This window comes from Heterodontus francisci, chromosome 12 (genome assembly GCF_036365525.1).
Source record: "Heterodontus francisci isolate sHetFra1 chromosome 12, sHetFra1.hap1, whole genome shotgun sequence".
Taxonomy (NCBI): Eukaryota; Metazoa; Chordata; class Chondrichthyes; order Heterodontiformes; family Heterodontidae; genus Heterodontus; species Heterodontus francisci.
In genome coordinates, this window is record NC_090382.1 from 15,568,310 (window position 1) to 15,582,920 (window position 14,611).

At 44.9% G+C, this 14,611-nt stretch overlaps 1 protein-coding gene across 8 annotated transcripts in view; it reads left to right on the forward strand.

Annotated features, from left to right (window-relative positions):
• The window catches only part of LOC137375763 (ran-binding protein 17-like), a 1,067,965-nt gene that overhangs the window by 132,967 nt on the left and 920,387 nt on the right, over positions 1–14,611 (forward strand). The window lies entirely within an intron of this gene.

The window sequence follows — 14,611 nt, forward strand, 5'->3', positions numbered from 1 at the left end:
CAATATGCCTCTGTCATGCAGGCCCCCACCTGCCAAGAATGCGGCACACATTATTTCGCCAAATGAACATTAAAACTTAAAATTGCTGCTGGGAAGAAAAGAGGGCCTATCAAAAGGAATTGCCAGGCCCCTCGCCGGAAAGACCTTTTTTGCATACTAGCAGACAGTGTTGGAACAAAGGAACCAGTCCCTGCTTCTCCAATACACAGAAGACCTGGTCAGACCAGTTTTGTCACATGACTAACTAGCAGTTGGAGTTTTTTGAATTTGAACTTGCCACAGAGTTTTCAAACTCAGAAAGCTGTTTGCTCCTGGACTGAAAAGATCTCTCTCCTGTCTGCTCCTATCTCTTTCTCACAGAACTGAAGACCCATTGAAGACACATGAACCCCAAGAGAGAAAAGTCTCCTACAGTGAATAAGTTTTAAGGAGAATACCAACGAAAAGCAAGACTACCTGCAAAAGGACTGCAGTGAACTCGAAGCACAGTAACAGGAAACTCTTTTGATGTTGCCTCAGACCTCTCTACATTATTTTTCTTCTCTTTTCTGACTCTATTGCATGTGCGTATCATGTATACGTGCTAGCATGGGGCGCGGCAATTATCCGCAGGCGTTAACCGAATTAGAGTTTAAGTTTTAATAAATTTCACTTTTCTTTAAACCTAAGGAAGCCTGTTTGTGCTAATTTCTTTGCTTTATAATTAGAAAGAGATAAACAAGGATTCACCAAGGGGGTGCTCAAAATGCAATGTGTATAAAAATTAAACACTGTTACATTAAAACTAGGTGAAAACTAAAAGGGACCCCTAGACACCTTTCACACCTGGTCGTGACAGCCACATTTTTGCAGGTGGGGGTCTGCATGAGGACCACCTACACTGTGCATTGTCACAGGAACACCTGTACTGAACAATGTTCCAGGAACATGCGATACTCACCAAAGTTGCAGAAACACCTAAATTGAGCAATGTTGCAGGATCAGTTATACTGAGCAAGGTTGCAGGGATACCTTTACCGAGCAGTAGTACAAGAACACCTTTACTTAGCAGTGTCGCAGGAACCCTTTTGCTGAATAGTGTCATAGGGCCACATAATACTGAGCAGTGTCGCAGGAACACCTATACTGAATAGTTCGCAGGACCAGTTACACTAGGCAATGTCACAGGAGCACCTATATTGAACAATGTTGCGGGAACATGTAACAGTGTCAAAGAACCAGCTATACTGAGGACTGTCACAAGGACACCTATCTGAGCAATGTCACAGAATGCCTTTACCGAGCAGTACTGTCAGAACACCTATACTGAGCAATGTCGTAGGAACACCTAATACTGAACAATGTTGCAGGAATGCTGATACTGTTGTTACGACCAAGTGAGCAATGTGTCTAGGGGTCTCTTGCTGTCTTCACCTGGTCTTATTGTAACAGGGTTTAATTTTAAACACACTGTGTTTTGAGCTCCCCCTTTGTGAAACCTTGTTCACAACTTTCCAATTATAAGGCATATAAATGAGCACAAACAGGCTTTCTTTGGTTGAAAGCAGAAGAGGGAATTTATTAAAACCTTAAAACTTAAACTCTAATACAGTTCATGCCTACGGATATACGACACGCTCACGCTAGCACGCACACGCGAAATAAACATGCAGATAGGAATAGAAAGAACAGAAGAAAAGATAAGTTTAGTTTAGTTTAGAGATACAGCACTGAAACAGGCCCTTCGGCCCACCGAGTCAGTGCCGACCATCAACCACCCATTTATACTAATTCTACACTAATCCCATATTCCTACCACATCTCCACCTGTCCCTATATTTCCCTACCACCTACCTATACTAGGGGCAATTTATAATGGCCAATTTACCTACCAACCTGCAAGTCTTTTGGTGGTGGGAGGAAACCGGAGCACCCGGAGAAAACCCACGCAGATACAGGGAGAACTTGCAAACTCCACACAGGCAGTACCCAGAGCTGAACCCGGGTCGCTGGAGCTGTGAGGCTGCGGTGCTAACCACTGCGCCACTGTGCAGTTTGAGGCAATATCTTGATACTGGTTTCTCGAGCTCGCTGTATTCCTTGATTGCGTTGCATTGGGGCCCAGTAATTTTCTTAACGCTTTGCTCACGTGGCAAACCTTTCTCTCTTTGAGTTTCATGTGTTTTCACAAGATTCAGTTCTGTGGGAAGAGATGAAGGCAGAAAGCAGACAGGCAGGAGCGGAAATGTTCTCAGTCCTAGGAGAAGGTCTTTACTCAATGAGCACACGGCTTTGTCTCAGTTCAAATTCCTTTTGACGGAAGTTCAAATTCAAAAACTCCAGCTAGCTAGTCATGTGACCAAAACTGGCCCGACCACTTCTGTATATTGGAGAAGCAGCTGCTGGATCCTCATTGTTTCAACATTGTCTGTTGCCATGGAAATGTCTTTCCAGTCAGAGCTTGCAATTTTAAGTTTTAAGGTTCATGTGGCAAAATAATGTGTGCCTCAGTCTTGGCAGGTGGGGTTTGCCTGACACTGTGCAGTGTCACAGGAACACCTATCCTGGGCAGTGTCGCAGGAACACCTATCCTGGACGGTGTCACAGGAACACCTATCCTGGACGGTGTCACAGGAGCAGCTATCCTGGGCAGTGTCGCAGGAGCAGCTATCCTGGGCGGTGTCGCAGGAGCAGCTATCCTGGGCGGTGTCGCAGGAGCAGCTATCCTGGGCGGTGTCGCAGGAGCAGCTATCCTGGGCGGTGTCGCAGGAGCAGCTATCCTGGGCGGTGTCGCAGGAGCAGCTATCCTGGGCAGTGTCGCAGGAGCACCTATCCTGGGCGGTGTAGCAGGAACTCCTAGCTGAGCAATGTCGCAGGAACACCTATACTTGCAGTGTCACAGGAACACGTCGTACAGTGTTTCAGGAACGCTGCTAATGCGCAATGTCCTGCGGTGTGATCGTGTCACTTGGTGGGAGGGTGTGATAATGGGCATTGATTGCTGTGAGAACTGGATACCACATTTTTTACACATTTTCAAAAGTGCACTTCTCCTAACTTCGGGTATCTTGATGATTAACATTTAATGAGATGATCCCAGGTACAAATCATTAAGCTGCTTGTTTTACAGTAAGCAAGTGAACGCACGAATAATGATTATAGTAAGACTCACTGACTCCAGCTGAGGCACCATTCCCTCCTTGTGAATAACAAAAATAATAAACCCCGACCAGTTAGTGGTCTAAATATACTTGCTTTAGTTACTGCTTATTATTGCGTCAATTTCCACAGGTACACTGAGAACACCCAGCTCTACCTCACCACCATATCTTTCGATCCCTTCACTGTCTCTAAATTGTCAGACTGCTTATCCAATATCCAGTACCGGATGTGTAGAAATTTCCTCCAATTAAATATTGGTAAACAAAGTCATTGTCTTTAGCCCCACAATAAACTCCGTTCCTTAGTTTCTGCCTCCATCCTTCTCCCTGGTGACTGTCTAAGACTAGACCAGACTCTTCACAACCTTGTTGTCATATTTGACCCTGAGATGTGCTTCGATTCACATATATGCTTCATCACTAAGAGAGCCTATTTCCATCACTCGACTCAATCCCTGCCTCAACTAATTTGTTGCTGAAACCCTCTTGGCTATTCCAACACACTCCCATGTTCTATTCTTTGTAAACTTGAGGTCATCTAAAGCCCTGCTGCCTATGTCCTAACTCTCACCAAGTGCCGTTCACCCATCACCCCGTGCTTGCTCTCCTGCATTGACTCCTGGTTTAAACAACTCCTTGATTTTAAAATTCCCAATTCTCAAATCCCTCCGTGGCCTCACCCACCATTATCCCAGCCCCACAATCCTTTGCGATATCTGCACTTTAATTGCGGCATCCTTGATTTTAATTGTTCCACCATTGGCGGCTGTGCCTTCAGCTGCCAATGGAATTCTAGACTCTGGAATTCCCTCTCTAAACCTCTGTCTTTTTACCTATCTTTCCTCCTTTAAGACGCTCCTTAAAGCCTGTCTCTTTGACCAAGCTTTTGATCATCTGCCCTGATATCTGCGTATATGTCTCCTTGTTAAATGTTGCTCTATGACGCTCCTGTGTGGAGCCTTGAGATAGTTCATTACATTAAAGATGCTGTATAAATAGAAGTTGTTGTTGTTATTGAGTTTGGCCAGACTTAGTATTGAATCAGACCAAGGTGTATGCTGGAACTGTTCATCTCTCTACTGAAGGCACGTTACCTGGGCCTTACTTATGTGTCTCTCTCAGCAGACCTCACCTGACTTCTACCAACTAGAAGTCTTTATAGACTGAGGTCGTGAAAGATGCTATATAAATGAAATTTCTTTCTTCTTCTTGGAATATCTCTGGGTGGATGGACTCAAATAGATTGAATGGCATTTCTCATCCGTAACTTGCACTGTGAATCTTTGTTCTCATGTTCCTGTCCCACATGAAATTAGGAGCCTACTTCTTGATCTCTCCACCTGTTAAAGGGGGTTGACTGAAAAGGGCTGCCAATAAATTCAGCTACTGGGCTCCCCTTCAAAACCAGCACTGTGTAAGGCTCAGCAGTAAAGGACATTATTCCAAACCCAGGTGTGAATCTTTTGCTTGTTGAGAAAATGATTCCCCCTATTGTTCCTGGTAGCTAACAGTTTCAATGGCTGCTCATCAACATACCAATCCTCTCTGTCACAGCAGCTTCAGCGTGTGGCTGTGAGGTGCTTTTTTTAAACTTTTATGCCCTTACTTTAAAAGTAACGCTTCAACATAAATTGTATCCAAATCCTTTGAGGAAAACTGAAAATCCTGAAAAATGTCAGGTATAATTAAATGTCCTGCGACACAATAGCTCCCTCACTGCACAGGACTTGGTTCATTGCCGAGTTTCTTTGATATGAAGCTGCCTCTTTATTGTTAATGTAAAAGTTAGAAGAGTTTCGAGTAAATCTTGTCAGAGGGAGAATTGCTCGAGGAGGATGAATCAGTGTATCATCTGCAAATGAACTTTTCAGTCTTGTTGTTCGTCTTTCATGGGATGTGAGCGTTGCTGGCAAGGCCAGCAATTGCTGGCCATCCCTAATTGCCCTTGGTGGTGGTGAGTCACCTTCTTGAACTGCTGCAGTCCACCCGGTATAGGTACACCCACAGTGCTGTTAGGGAGGGAATTCCAGGTTTTTGACCCAGCGACAGTGAAGGAATGGCGATATATTCCCAAGTCAGGATGAATGAGTGGCTTGGAGGGGAACTCGCAGGTGAGGATGTTCCCATGCATCTGCTGCCCTTGTCCTTCTAGGTGGTAGAGGTCACAGATTTGGAAGGTGCTGTTGAAGGAGCCTTGGCGAGTTGCTGCAGTGCATCTTGTATATGGTACACACTGCTGCCACTGTAGGTTGGTGATGGAGAGAGTGAATGTTTAAGGTGGTGGATGGGGTGCCGGTCAAGTGAACTGCTCTGTCCTGGATGGTTTCGAACTTCTTGAGTGTTACTGGAGCTGCACACATCCGGGCAAGTGGGGAGTATTCCATAATACTTCTGATTTGTGCCTTGTAGATGGTGGACAGGCTTTGGGGAGTCAGGAGGTGAGTTACTCAGTGCAGAATTCTCAAATCTTTGACCTGCTCTTGTAGCCACAGTATTTGTATGGCTGGTCCAGTTCAGATTCTGGTCAATGGTAACCCCCAGGATGTTGACAGTGGGGGATTCAGCAATGGGAGTACGTTGAATGTCAAAGAGAGATGGTTATATTCTGTCTCTTTGGAGGTGGTCATTGCCTGGCACTTGTGTGGTGCAAATGTTACTTGTCACTTATCAGCCCAAGCCTGAATGTTGTGCAGATCTTGCTGTAGGAGGATACGGACTGCATCAGTATCTGAGGAGTCATAAATGGTACCGAACACTGCAATCATCAGTGAACATCCCCACTGCTGACCCTTATGATGAAGGGAAGGTTATTAATGAAGCAGCTGAAGATGGTTGGGCCGAGGACACTACTTTATTTTTATTTTATTTTATTTAGAGATACAGCACTGAAACAGGCCCTTTGGCCCACCGAGTCTGTGCCAACCAACAACCACCCATTTATACTAACCCTACAGTAATCCCATATTCCCTATCACCTCCCTACACTAGGGGCAATTTACAACAGCCAATTTACCTATCACCTGCAAGTCTTCCTACTCTGAGGAACTCCTGCACCAATGTCCTGGGGCTTAACTGTTTGGCCTCCAACAACCATAACCATCTTCCTTTGTGCTAGTTATGACTCCAACCAGTAGAAATTTTTCCCCCTGATTCCCATTGACTTCAGTTTTGCTAGGCCTCCTTGAGCTCGTTCAAGAAAATCACGTGTGACGTCACAGGCAAGCAGGTAGATGATTGGTTGGAGAAGAAGCTACCTGTTTGGTGAGTATCTGGTAAGTGGTTAAGGTCCATTTTAATCCTAACGTTTAAAACAGTTAAGGAACTAGCTTAATAATATACATAAAAAAAAGGATAATAAAATAAATAATTGAATAAAATAAGTAGTTAATTACAACACATTAAGGATGGCAGGACAGGTGGTGTGTCACAGCTGCAGCATGTGGGAGCTCCTGGATACCTGTGGATCCAGGGCAAACACGTCTGCAGTAAGTGTTTGCCTCTCGAAGAGCTTTGGCTCAGAATCATTGAACTGGAGTCCAAGCTGCAGACACTACGACACGTCAGGGAAGGGGAAAGTTACATGGACATTTTGTAGCAGGAGGCAGTCACACCCCTATGGATAGGGTCTTCTGATTTGGTCATTGGTCATGGACAGGAGAGAGTGGCTGCTGCTGAGGCAGGTAGGGGGACCCAGAGTGCAGGAGCTTCAGCCTTTGCGATTGTCCAACAGTTTGGGGTTCTTTTAGCTTGTTTGGATAAGAGTGGGGCTGCACGGTGAATGAGCAACCTGACCATGGCACCATGGTACAGGAGGCCATTCAAGTGGACAGAGAAAAAAGGAATGTAGTGGTAGTAGGGGACAGTATAGTTAGGGGGATTGACACTTTTCTCTGTAGCAGAGAGCGAGAGTCCAGACGGCTGCGTTGCCTGCCCGGTGCCAGGGTTCGGGACAACTGCTCAGGGCTGGAGAGGAACTTAAAGTGGGAGGGGGAGGATCCAGTCGTCTCTGGTCCATGTAGGTACCAATGACATAGGCAGGACAAGGAAAGAGGTTTTGCATAGTCTGTATGAGGAACTAGGCACCAAATTAAGAAGCAGAACCTCAAAGGTAATATTCTCTGGATTATTATCTGAGCCACGTGCAAATTTGCATAGAGCAAATATGATTGGAGAAATTAATGTGTGGCTCAAAGACTGGTGTGGTGAAGTGGGTTCCGGTTCGTTGGGCACTGGCACCAGTACTGGGGAAAGTGGTGGCTGTACCATTGGGACGGTCTACACCTGAACCGTGCTGGGGCCGGTTCTAGTGAGCCATATAACTAGGGAAGTAGAGAGGGTTTTAAACTGAATAGTGCGGACAAGAGATCAAATTTGGGAAGATATAGTAAATCAAGGAGTAGAGACAAGGCAAGAGAGTAAGGTATTAATATGGGAAATGATAAACAGACTGTGACAGGAAGGGACAGAGCATACAAATCCAAGAGTAAATCAACCGATAAGTTTAGAGGTTACAAAAATAATAAAAGGACAAAACTAAAGGCTGTGTATCTGCGCATAGCATTCGAAACAAAACAGCTGAACTGAGAGCGCAAATATAAATAAATAAATACGATCCGATAGCCATTACAGAGACATGGCTGCAGGATGACATAGATTGGGACTTGAATATTGAAGGGTACATGGCATTTAGGAAGGGCAGGAAGCTAGGAAAAGTTGGAGGGGTAGCGCTGCTAATGCTGGTATTATCGCAATAGAGAGGGATGACCTAAGTTCAGGAAACCAGGATGTAGAAGCAGTTTGGGGAGAGATGAGAATTCATAAAGGCAAGAAGTCACTTGCAGGAGTGGAGTACAGGCCACCTAACATTAACCACACAGCAGGATGGGGTATAAAGGAAGAAATAATGGCAGCTTGTCAGAAAGGTACAGCGATAATTATAGGAACATATGAGTTAGGAGCAGGAGTATAAATGGGTGAATTTATGCTACATATTTGGGCGGCACAGTGGCGCAGTGGTTAGCACCGCAGCCTCACAGCTCCAGTGACCCGGGTTCAATTCTGGGTACTGCCTGTGTGGAGTTTGCAAGTTCTCCTGGGTGCTCCGGTTTCCTCCCACCACCAAAAGACTTGCAGTTGATAGGTAAATTGGCCATTATAAATTGCCCCTAGTAGAGGTAGGTGGTAGGGAAATATAGGGACAGGTGGGGATGTTGTAGGAATATGGGATTAGTGTAGGGTTAGTATAAATGGGTGGTTGATGGTCGGCACAGACTCGGTGGGCCGAAGGGCCTGTTTCAGTGCTGTATCAATAAATAAATAAATAAATAGACTGGAAAAATCAGGTGGGCAGAGGTAGCCTAGATGAGAAGTAAGTACATAGAATGTTTTTGGGATAATTTCTTGGAACAGTATGTTCTGGAGCCAAACAGCGAGCAGGCTATATTAGACCTGGTATTGTGCAACGAGATAGGATTAATTAATGACCTCATAGTTAAGGCTCCCCGAGGTAGCAGCGATCATAATATGATTGAATTTTAAATTCAGTTTGAGGGAGAGAAGAGTGGGTCTCAGACCAGTATTTTAAACTTAAAACTGACCGAGCTGGCCGAGTCCTAAAGGACATAACTGCTAGACTGGGTCTGCGGCAGGTGGTGGGGGAACCAACACGAGGGAAAAACATACTTGACCTCGTCCTCACCAATCTGCCTGCTGCAGATGCCTCTGTCCATGACTGTATTGGTAGGAGTGACCACCGCACAGTCCTTGTGGAGACGAAGTCCCGCCTTCACATTGAGGATACCGTCCATCGTGTTGTGTGGCACTATCACCGTGCTAAATGGGATAGATTTCGAACAGATCTAGCAATGCTAAAACTGGGCATCCATGAGGCACTGGGCCATCGGCAGCAGCAGAATTGTACTCAACCACAATCTGTAACCTCATGGCCCGGCATATCCCCCATTCTACCATTACCATCAAGCCAGGAGACCAACCCTGGTTCAATGAAGAGTGCAGGAGGGCATGCCAGGAGCAGCACCAGGCATACCTCAAAATGAGGTGTCAACCTGGTGAAGCCAGAACACAGGACTATCTGCGTGCCAAACTACGTAAGCAGCATGTGATCGTCAGAGCTAAGCGATCCCATAACCAACGGATCAGATCTAAGCTCTGCAGTCCAACCACATCCAGCCGTGAATGGTGGTGGACAATTAAACGACTAACTGGAGGAGGTGGCTCCACAAATATCCCCATCCTCAATGATGGGGGAGCCCAGCACATCAGTGCAAAAGATAAGGCTGAAGCATTTGCAACAATCCTCAGCCAGAAGTGCCGAGTTGATGATCCAACTCGGCCTCCTCCTGAAGTCCCCAGCATCACAGATACCAGACTTCAGCCAATTCGATTCATTCCGCGTGATATCAAGAAACGACTGAAGGCACTGGATACTGCAAAAGCTGTGGGCCCTGACAATATTCCGGCAATAGTACTGAAGAGCTGTGCTCCAGAACTTGCTGCGCCCCTAGCCAAGCTGTTCCAGTACAGCTACAACACTGGCATCTACCCTGCAATGTGGAAAATTTCCCAGGTATATCCTGTACACAAAAAGCAGGACAAATCCAACCCGGCCAATTACTGCCCCATCAGCCTACTGTCTATCATCAGTAAAGTGATGGAAGCTGTCATCAACAGTGCCATCAAGCAGCACTTGCTCAGCAATAACCTGCTCAGTGACGCTCAGTTTGGGTTCCACCAGGGCCATTCAGCTCCTGACCTCATTGCAGCCTTGGTTCAAACATGGATAAAACAGCTAAACTCGAGAGGTGAGGTGAGAGTGACTGCCCTTGACATCAAGGCAGCATTTGACCGAGTATGGCATCAAGGAGCCCGAGCAAAACTGAGGTCAATGGGAATCAGGGGGAAAACCCTCCGCTGGCTAGAGTCATACCTCGCACAAAGGAAGATGGTTGTGGTTGTTGGAGGATAATCGTCTGAGCTCCAGGACATCACTGCAGGAGTTCTTCAGGGTAGTGTCCTCGGCTCAACCATCTTCAGCTGCTCCATCAATGACCTTCCTTCAATCATAATGGCAGAAGTGGGGATGTTCGCTGATGATTGCACAATGTTCAGCACCATTCATGACTCCTCAAATACTGAAGCTGTCCGTGTAGAAATGCAGCACGACCTGGACAATATCCAGACTTGGGCTGATAAGTGGCAAGTAACATTCGCGCCGCACAAGTGCCAGGCAATGACCATCTCCAACAAGAGAGAATCTAACCATCTCCTCTCGACATTCAATGGCATTACCATTGCTGAATCCCCCACTATCAACAGCCTTGGGGCTACCATTGACCAGAAACTGAACTGGAGTAGCCATATAAATACCGTGGCTACAAGAGCAGGTCAGAGGGTAGGCATCCTGAGGCAAGTAACTCACCTCCTGACTCCTCAAAGCCTGTCCACCATCTACAAGGCACAAGTCAGGAGTGTGATGGAATACTCTCCACTTGTCTGGGTGGGTGCAGCTCCAACAACACTGAAGAAGCTCGACACCATCCAGGACAAAGCAGCCCGCTTGATTGGCACCCCATCTACAAACATTCACTCCCTCCACCACCGACGCACAGTGGCAGTAGTGTGTACCATCTACCAGATGCACTGCAGCAATGCACCAAGGCTCCTTAGACAGCACCTTCCAAACCCGCGACCTCTACCAACTAGAAGGACAAGGGCAGCAAATACATGGGAACACCACCACCTGCAAGTTCCCCTCCAAGTCACACACCATCCTGACTTGGAACTATATCGCCGTTCCTTCATTGTCGCTGGGTCAAAATCCTGGAACTCCCTTCCTAACAGCACTGTGGGTATACCTGCCCCAAATGGACTGCAGTGGTTCAAGAAGACAGCTCACCACCACCTTCTCAAGGGCAATTGGGGATGGGCAATAAATGCTGGCCTGGCCAGTGTCGCCCACATCCCATGAATGAATAAAAAATAAATAAATAAGGGCATGAAAGCAGAGCTAGCTAAAGTGAACTGGCAAATTAGGTTAAGGGATAGGTCAATAGAGAGTATCGAACTTAAAGAAAAAGCATATAAGTACGCAAAGATCGGAGGCAGGTCAGAAGATTGGATAGAATATAAAAAACAGCAAAGAATGACCATAAGATTGATAAGGAAGGTAAAATTAGAGTACGAGAGAAAGCTAACTCGAAAAATAAAGACAGATAGTCAGAATTTCTTTAGATATTTAAAAAAGAAGAGTTAACAAAGTGAGCGTTGGTCCTATAGGAAGTGAGTCTGGGGAATTAATAGTGGATAATAAGGAGATGGCATATGAATTGAACAGGTATTTTGCATTGGTCTTCACTATTGAGGTTGCAAGTAACTTCCCAGTATTAGCTGTAAGTCAGGAAATAGAAGGGAGGGAGTAACTTAAGAAAATTCTAATCACCAGGATAGTCGTACTGAACAAATTGTTGGAGCTGCAGGCTGACAAGTCCCCGGTTTCTGATGGACTTCATCCTAGGGTGTTAAAAGAAGTGGCTAGTGAGATAGTCGATACGTTGATTTTAATTTTCCAAACGTCCCTCGGTTCGGGGAAGGTTCCATTAGATTGAAAAATAGCGAATGCAACTCCTTTATTCAAAAAGGGAGGGAGACAGAAAGCAGGAAACTACAGGCCAGATAGCTTAACATCTGTCTTAGGGAAAATGTTAGAAGCTATTATTAAAGACGTTGAGGCCGGGCATTTCGAAAAATTCATGGTAATCAGGCAGAGTCAACATGGGTTTTGTGAAATCATGTTTAACCAATTTATTCAAGTTCTTTGAGGGAGTTACATGTGCTGTGGATAAAGGGGAACCGGTGGAGGTATTGTACTTAGATTTCCAGAAGGCATTTGATAAGGTGCCACGTCTAAGGTTATTGCAGAAAATAGAAGCTCATGGTGTAGGGGGTAACATATTGGCATGGATAGAAGATTGGCTAGCTAACAAGAAACAGAGAGTAGGCATAAATGGGTTATTTTCTGGTTGTCAAGATGTAATGAGTGGTGTGCCACAGGGATCTGTGCTGGGGCCTCAACTTTTTACAATTTATCTAAATGACTTAGATGAAGGGACCAAAGGTATGGTTGCTAAATTTGCTGAGGGCACAAAGATAAGTAGGAAAGGAACTTGTGAAGAGGACTTAAGGGGGTTACAAAGGGATATAGATAGGTTAAGTAAGTGGGCAAATACCTGGCAAATGGAGTATAATGTGGGAAAGTGTGAAATTGTCCACTTTGATAGGAAGAATAAAAAAAGAAGCATATTATCTAAATGGTGAGAGACTGCAGAGCTCTGAGATGCAGAGGGAACTGGGTGTCCTAGTGCATGAATCGCAAAAGGTTAGTACGCAGGTACCGCACATAATTAGGAAAGCTAATAGATGTTATTGTTTATTGCAAGGGGAATTGAATACAAAAGTAGGGAGGTTATGCTTCAGCTTTACAGGGCATTGGTGAAACCACATCTGGAGTAATATGTACAGTACTGGTCTCCTTATTTAAGGTACGATGTAAATGTGTTGGAGGCAGTACAGCGAAGGTTTATGAGACTAAAACCTGGAATGGGTGGGCTGTCTTAGGAGGAAAGATTGGACAGGTTAGGCTTGTATCTGCTGGAATTTAGACGAGTAAGAGGTGAGTTGATTGAAACATATAAGATCCTGAGGAGTCTTGGCAAGGTGGATGTGGAAAGGATGTTTCCGCTTGAGGGAGAATCTAGAACTAGGGGTCACTGTTTCAAAATAAGGGGTTGCCCATTTAAGACAGAGATGAGGAGAAATATTTTCTCTGAGGGTCATGAGTCTTTGGAATTCTCTTCTTCAAAAGGCGGTGGAAGCAGAGTCTTTGAATATTTTAAGACAGAGGTAGATAGATTCTTGATAAGCAAGGGGGTGAAAGGTTATCGGGGCTAGGTGGAAATCTGGAGTAATCAGTTCAGCCATGAACTTATTGAATGGCGGAGCAGGCTCGAGGGGCCGAGTGGCCTACTCCCACTCCTAATTCATATGTTCGTATGCCGCACTCAGTCAAATGCTGCCTTGATGTCAAGGGCAGTCTCTCTTACCCCACCTCTTGAATTCAGTTCTTTTATCCATTTTTGTAATCATGAACAGAACCGAATTATTTTGGTGATTTCCTTTGGCCATTCAAACTGAAAGTCTTTCAGGTTTTCCTTAAATTGGAATTCTAACTGAAACTTGAAATATGTTGGCAAGTTTTTTGCAGCATTACCTACCTAATAGTTACTTCACATCAAAATTATTTATTGCCTGAAGCTTTTGAAGTGTGTTGCTGTTAATAACATCATATAATTTTAGGTATTTTATGAGTCTCAATAATAGGCCATTTAAAGGGGAGAAGTGAAAGGAGAGTAATGGATGAACTTATGGTTCTGTTCGCCTGGCATTGGCCTCACATATTGTGGTTCTTGGACACTCTGGAGTTAGGTATTGCCTTGCTGATCTTAGTTCCACCTAGGAACAACCTCCTGTATGAGATATCGGCCACTTTCTTTAACCAGGACCAAGAGTCTGCAAGTGATTTTTAAAAATTTGTTTATGGGATGTGGGCGTCGCTGGCAAGGCCAGCATTTATTCCCCATCACTAATTGCTTTTGAACTGAGTGGCTTGCTCGGCCATTTCAGAAGGCATTTTAAGAGTCAGCCACATTGCTGTGGATCTAGAGTCACTTTTAGGCCAGACCAGATAAGGACGGCTGATTTCCTTCCCTAAAGGACATTAGTGAAGCAGATGGGTTTTTACGACAATCGACAATGGTTTCATGGTGACCAATAGACTAGCTTTTTTAATTCTAGATTTATTAATTGAATTAAAACTTCTTCATCTGCTGTGGTAGAATTCGAACCCATGTCCCCAGAGCATTAGCCTGGGCTCTGGATTACTAGTCCAGTGACATTTGATGGCACAGTTATGGAAAGATAAAGGTTTCTGAGTCAGTGCCCTCAAAAAGCCCACCTTGATTTATTGCTTTGTGATATGCATCGACTTTGCATCAACATCAACTCGATCTTTATTTGAAACCCACCTCGATTAGAGTGCATCTGACTTAAGTTTAGTTCATTAGCAGTAATGCAGTGCTCTCATTTCATGAAGGGATGCTGGAAATCAAACCCAAACCTGACCCTGATGACTTCCTTTTGGGATAATAATCTGAACCTTCACACATCTGCTTAAATTTCTCATTTCCTGTGGTCTAAATTCCTGATTTGGCTATGGTATGTTGTCTTGGCTGTGGTTAAAAGAGTTCATGAAGTGCAGGCTCTGATTGCTGCTCAGCCGTATTTGATCTGGCATGGGATCGGTTCACTTTTATCCTCATTTTCAATAGAAATTTGGTTTGACTTACAAAAGGAGATGGTCATTCTGTTTATTATCTGCTCTACGCTGTTCAGAAATT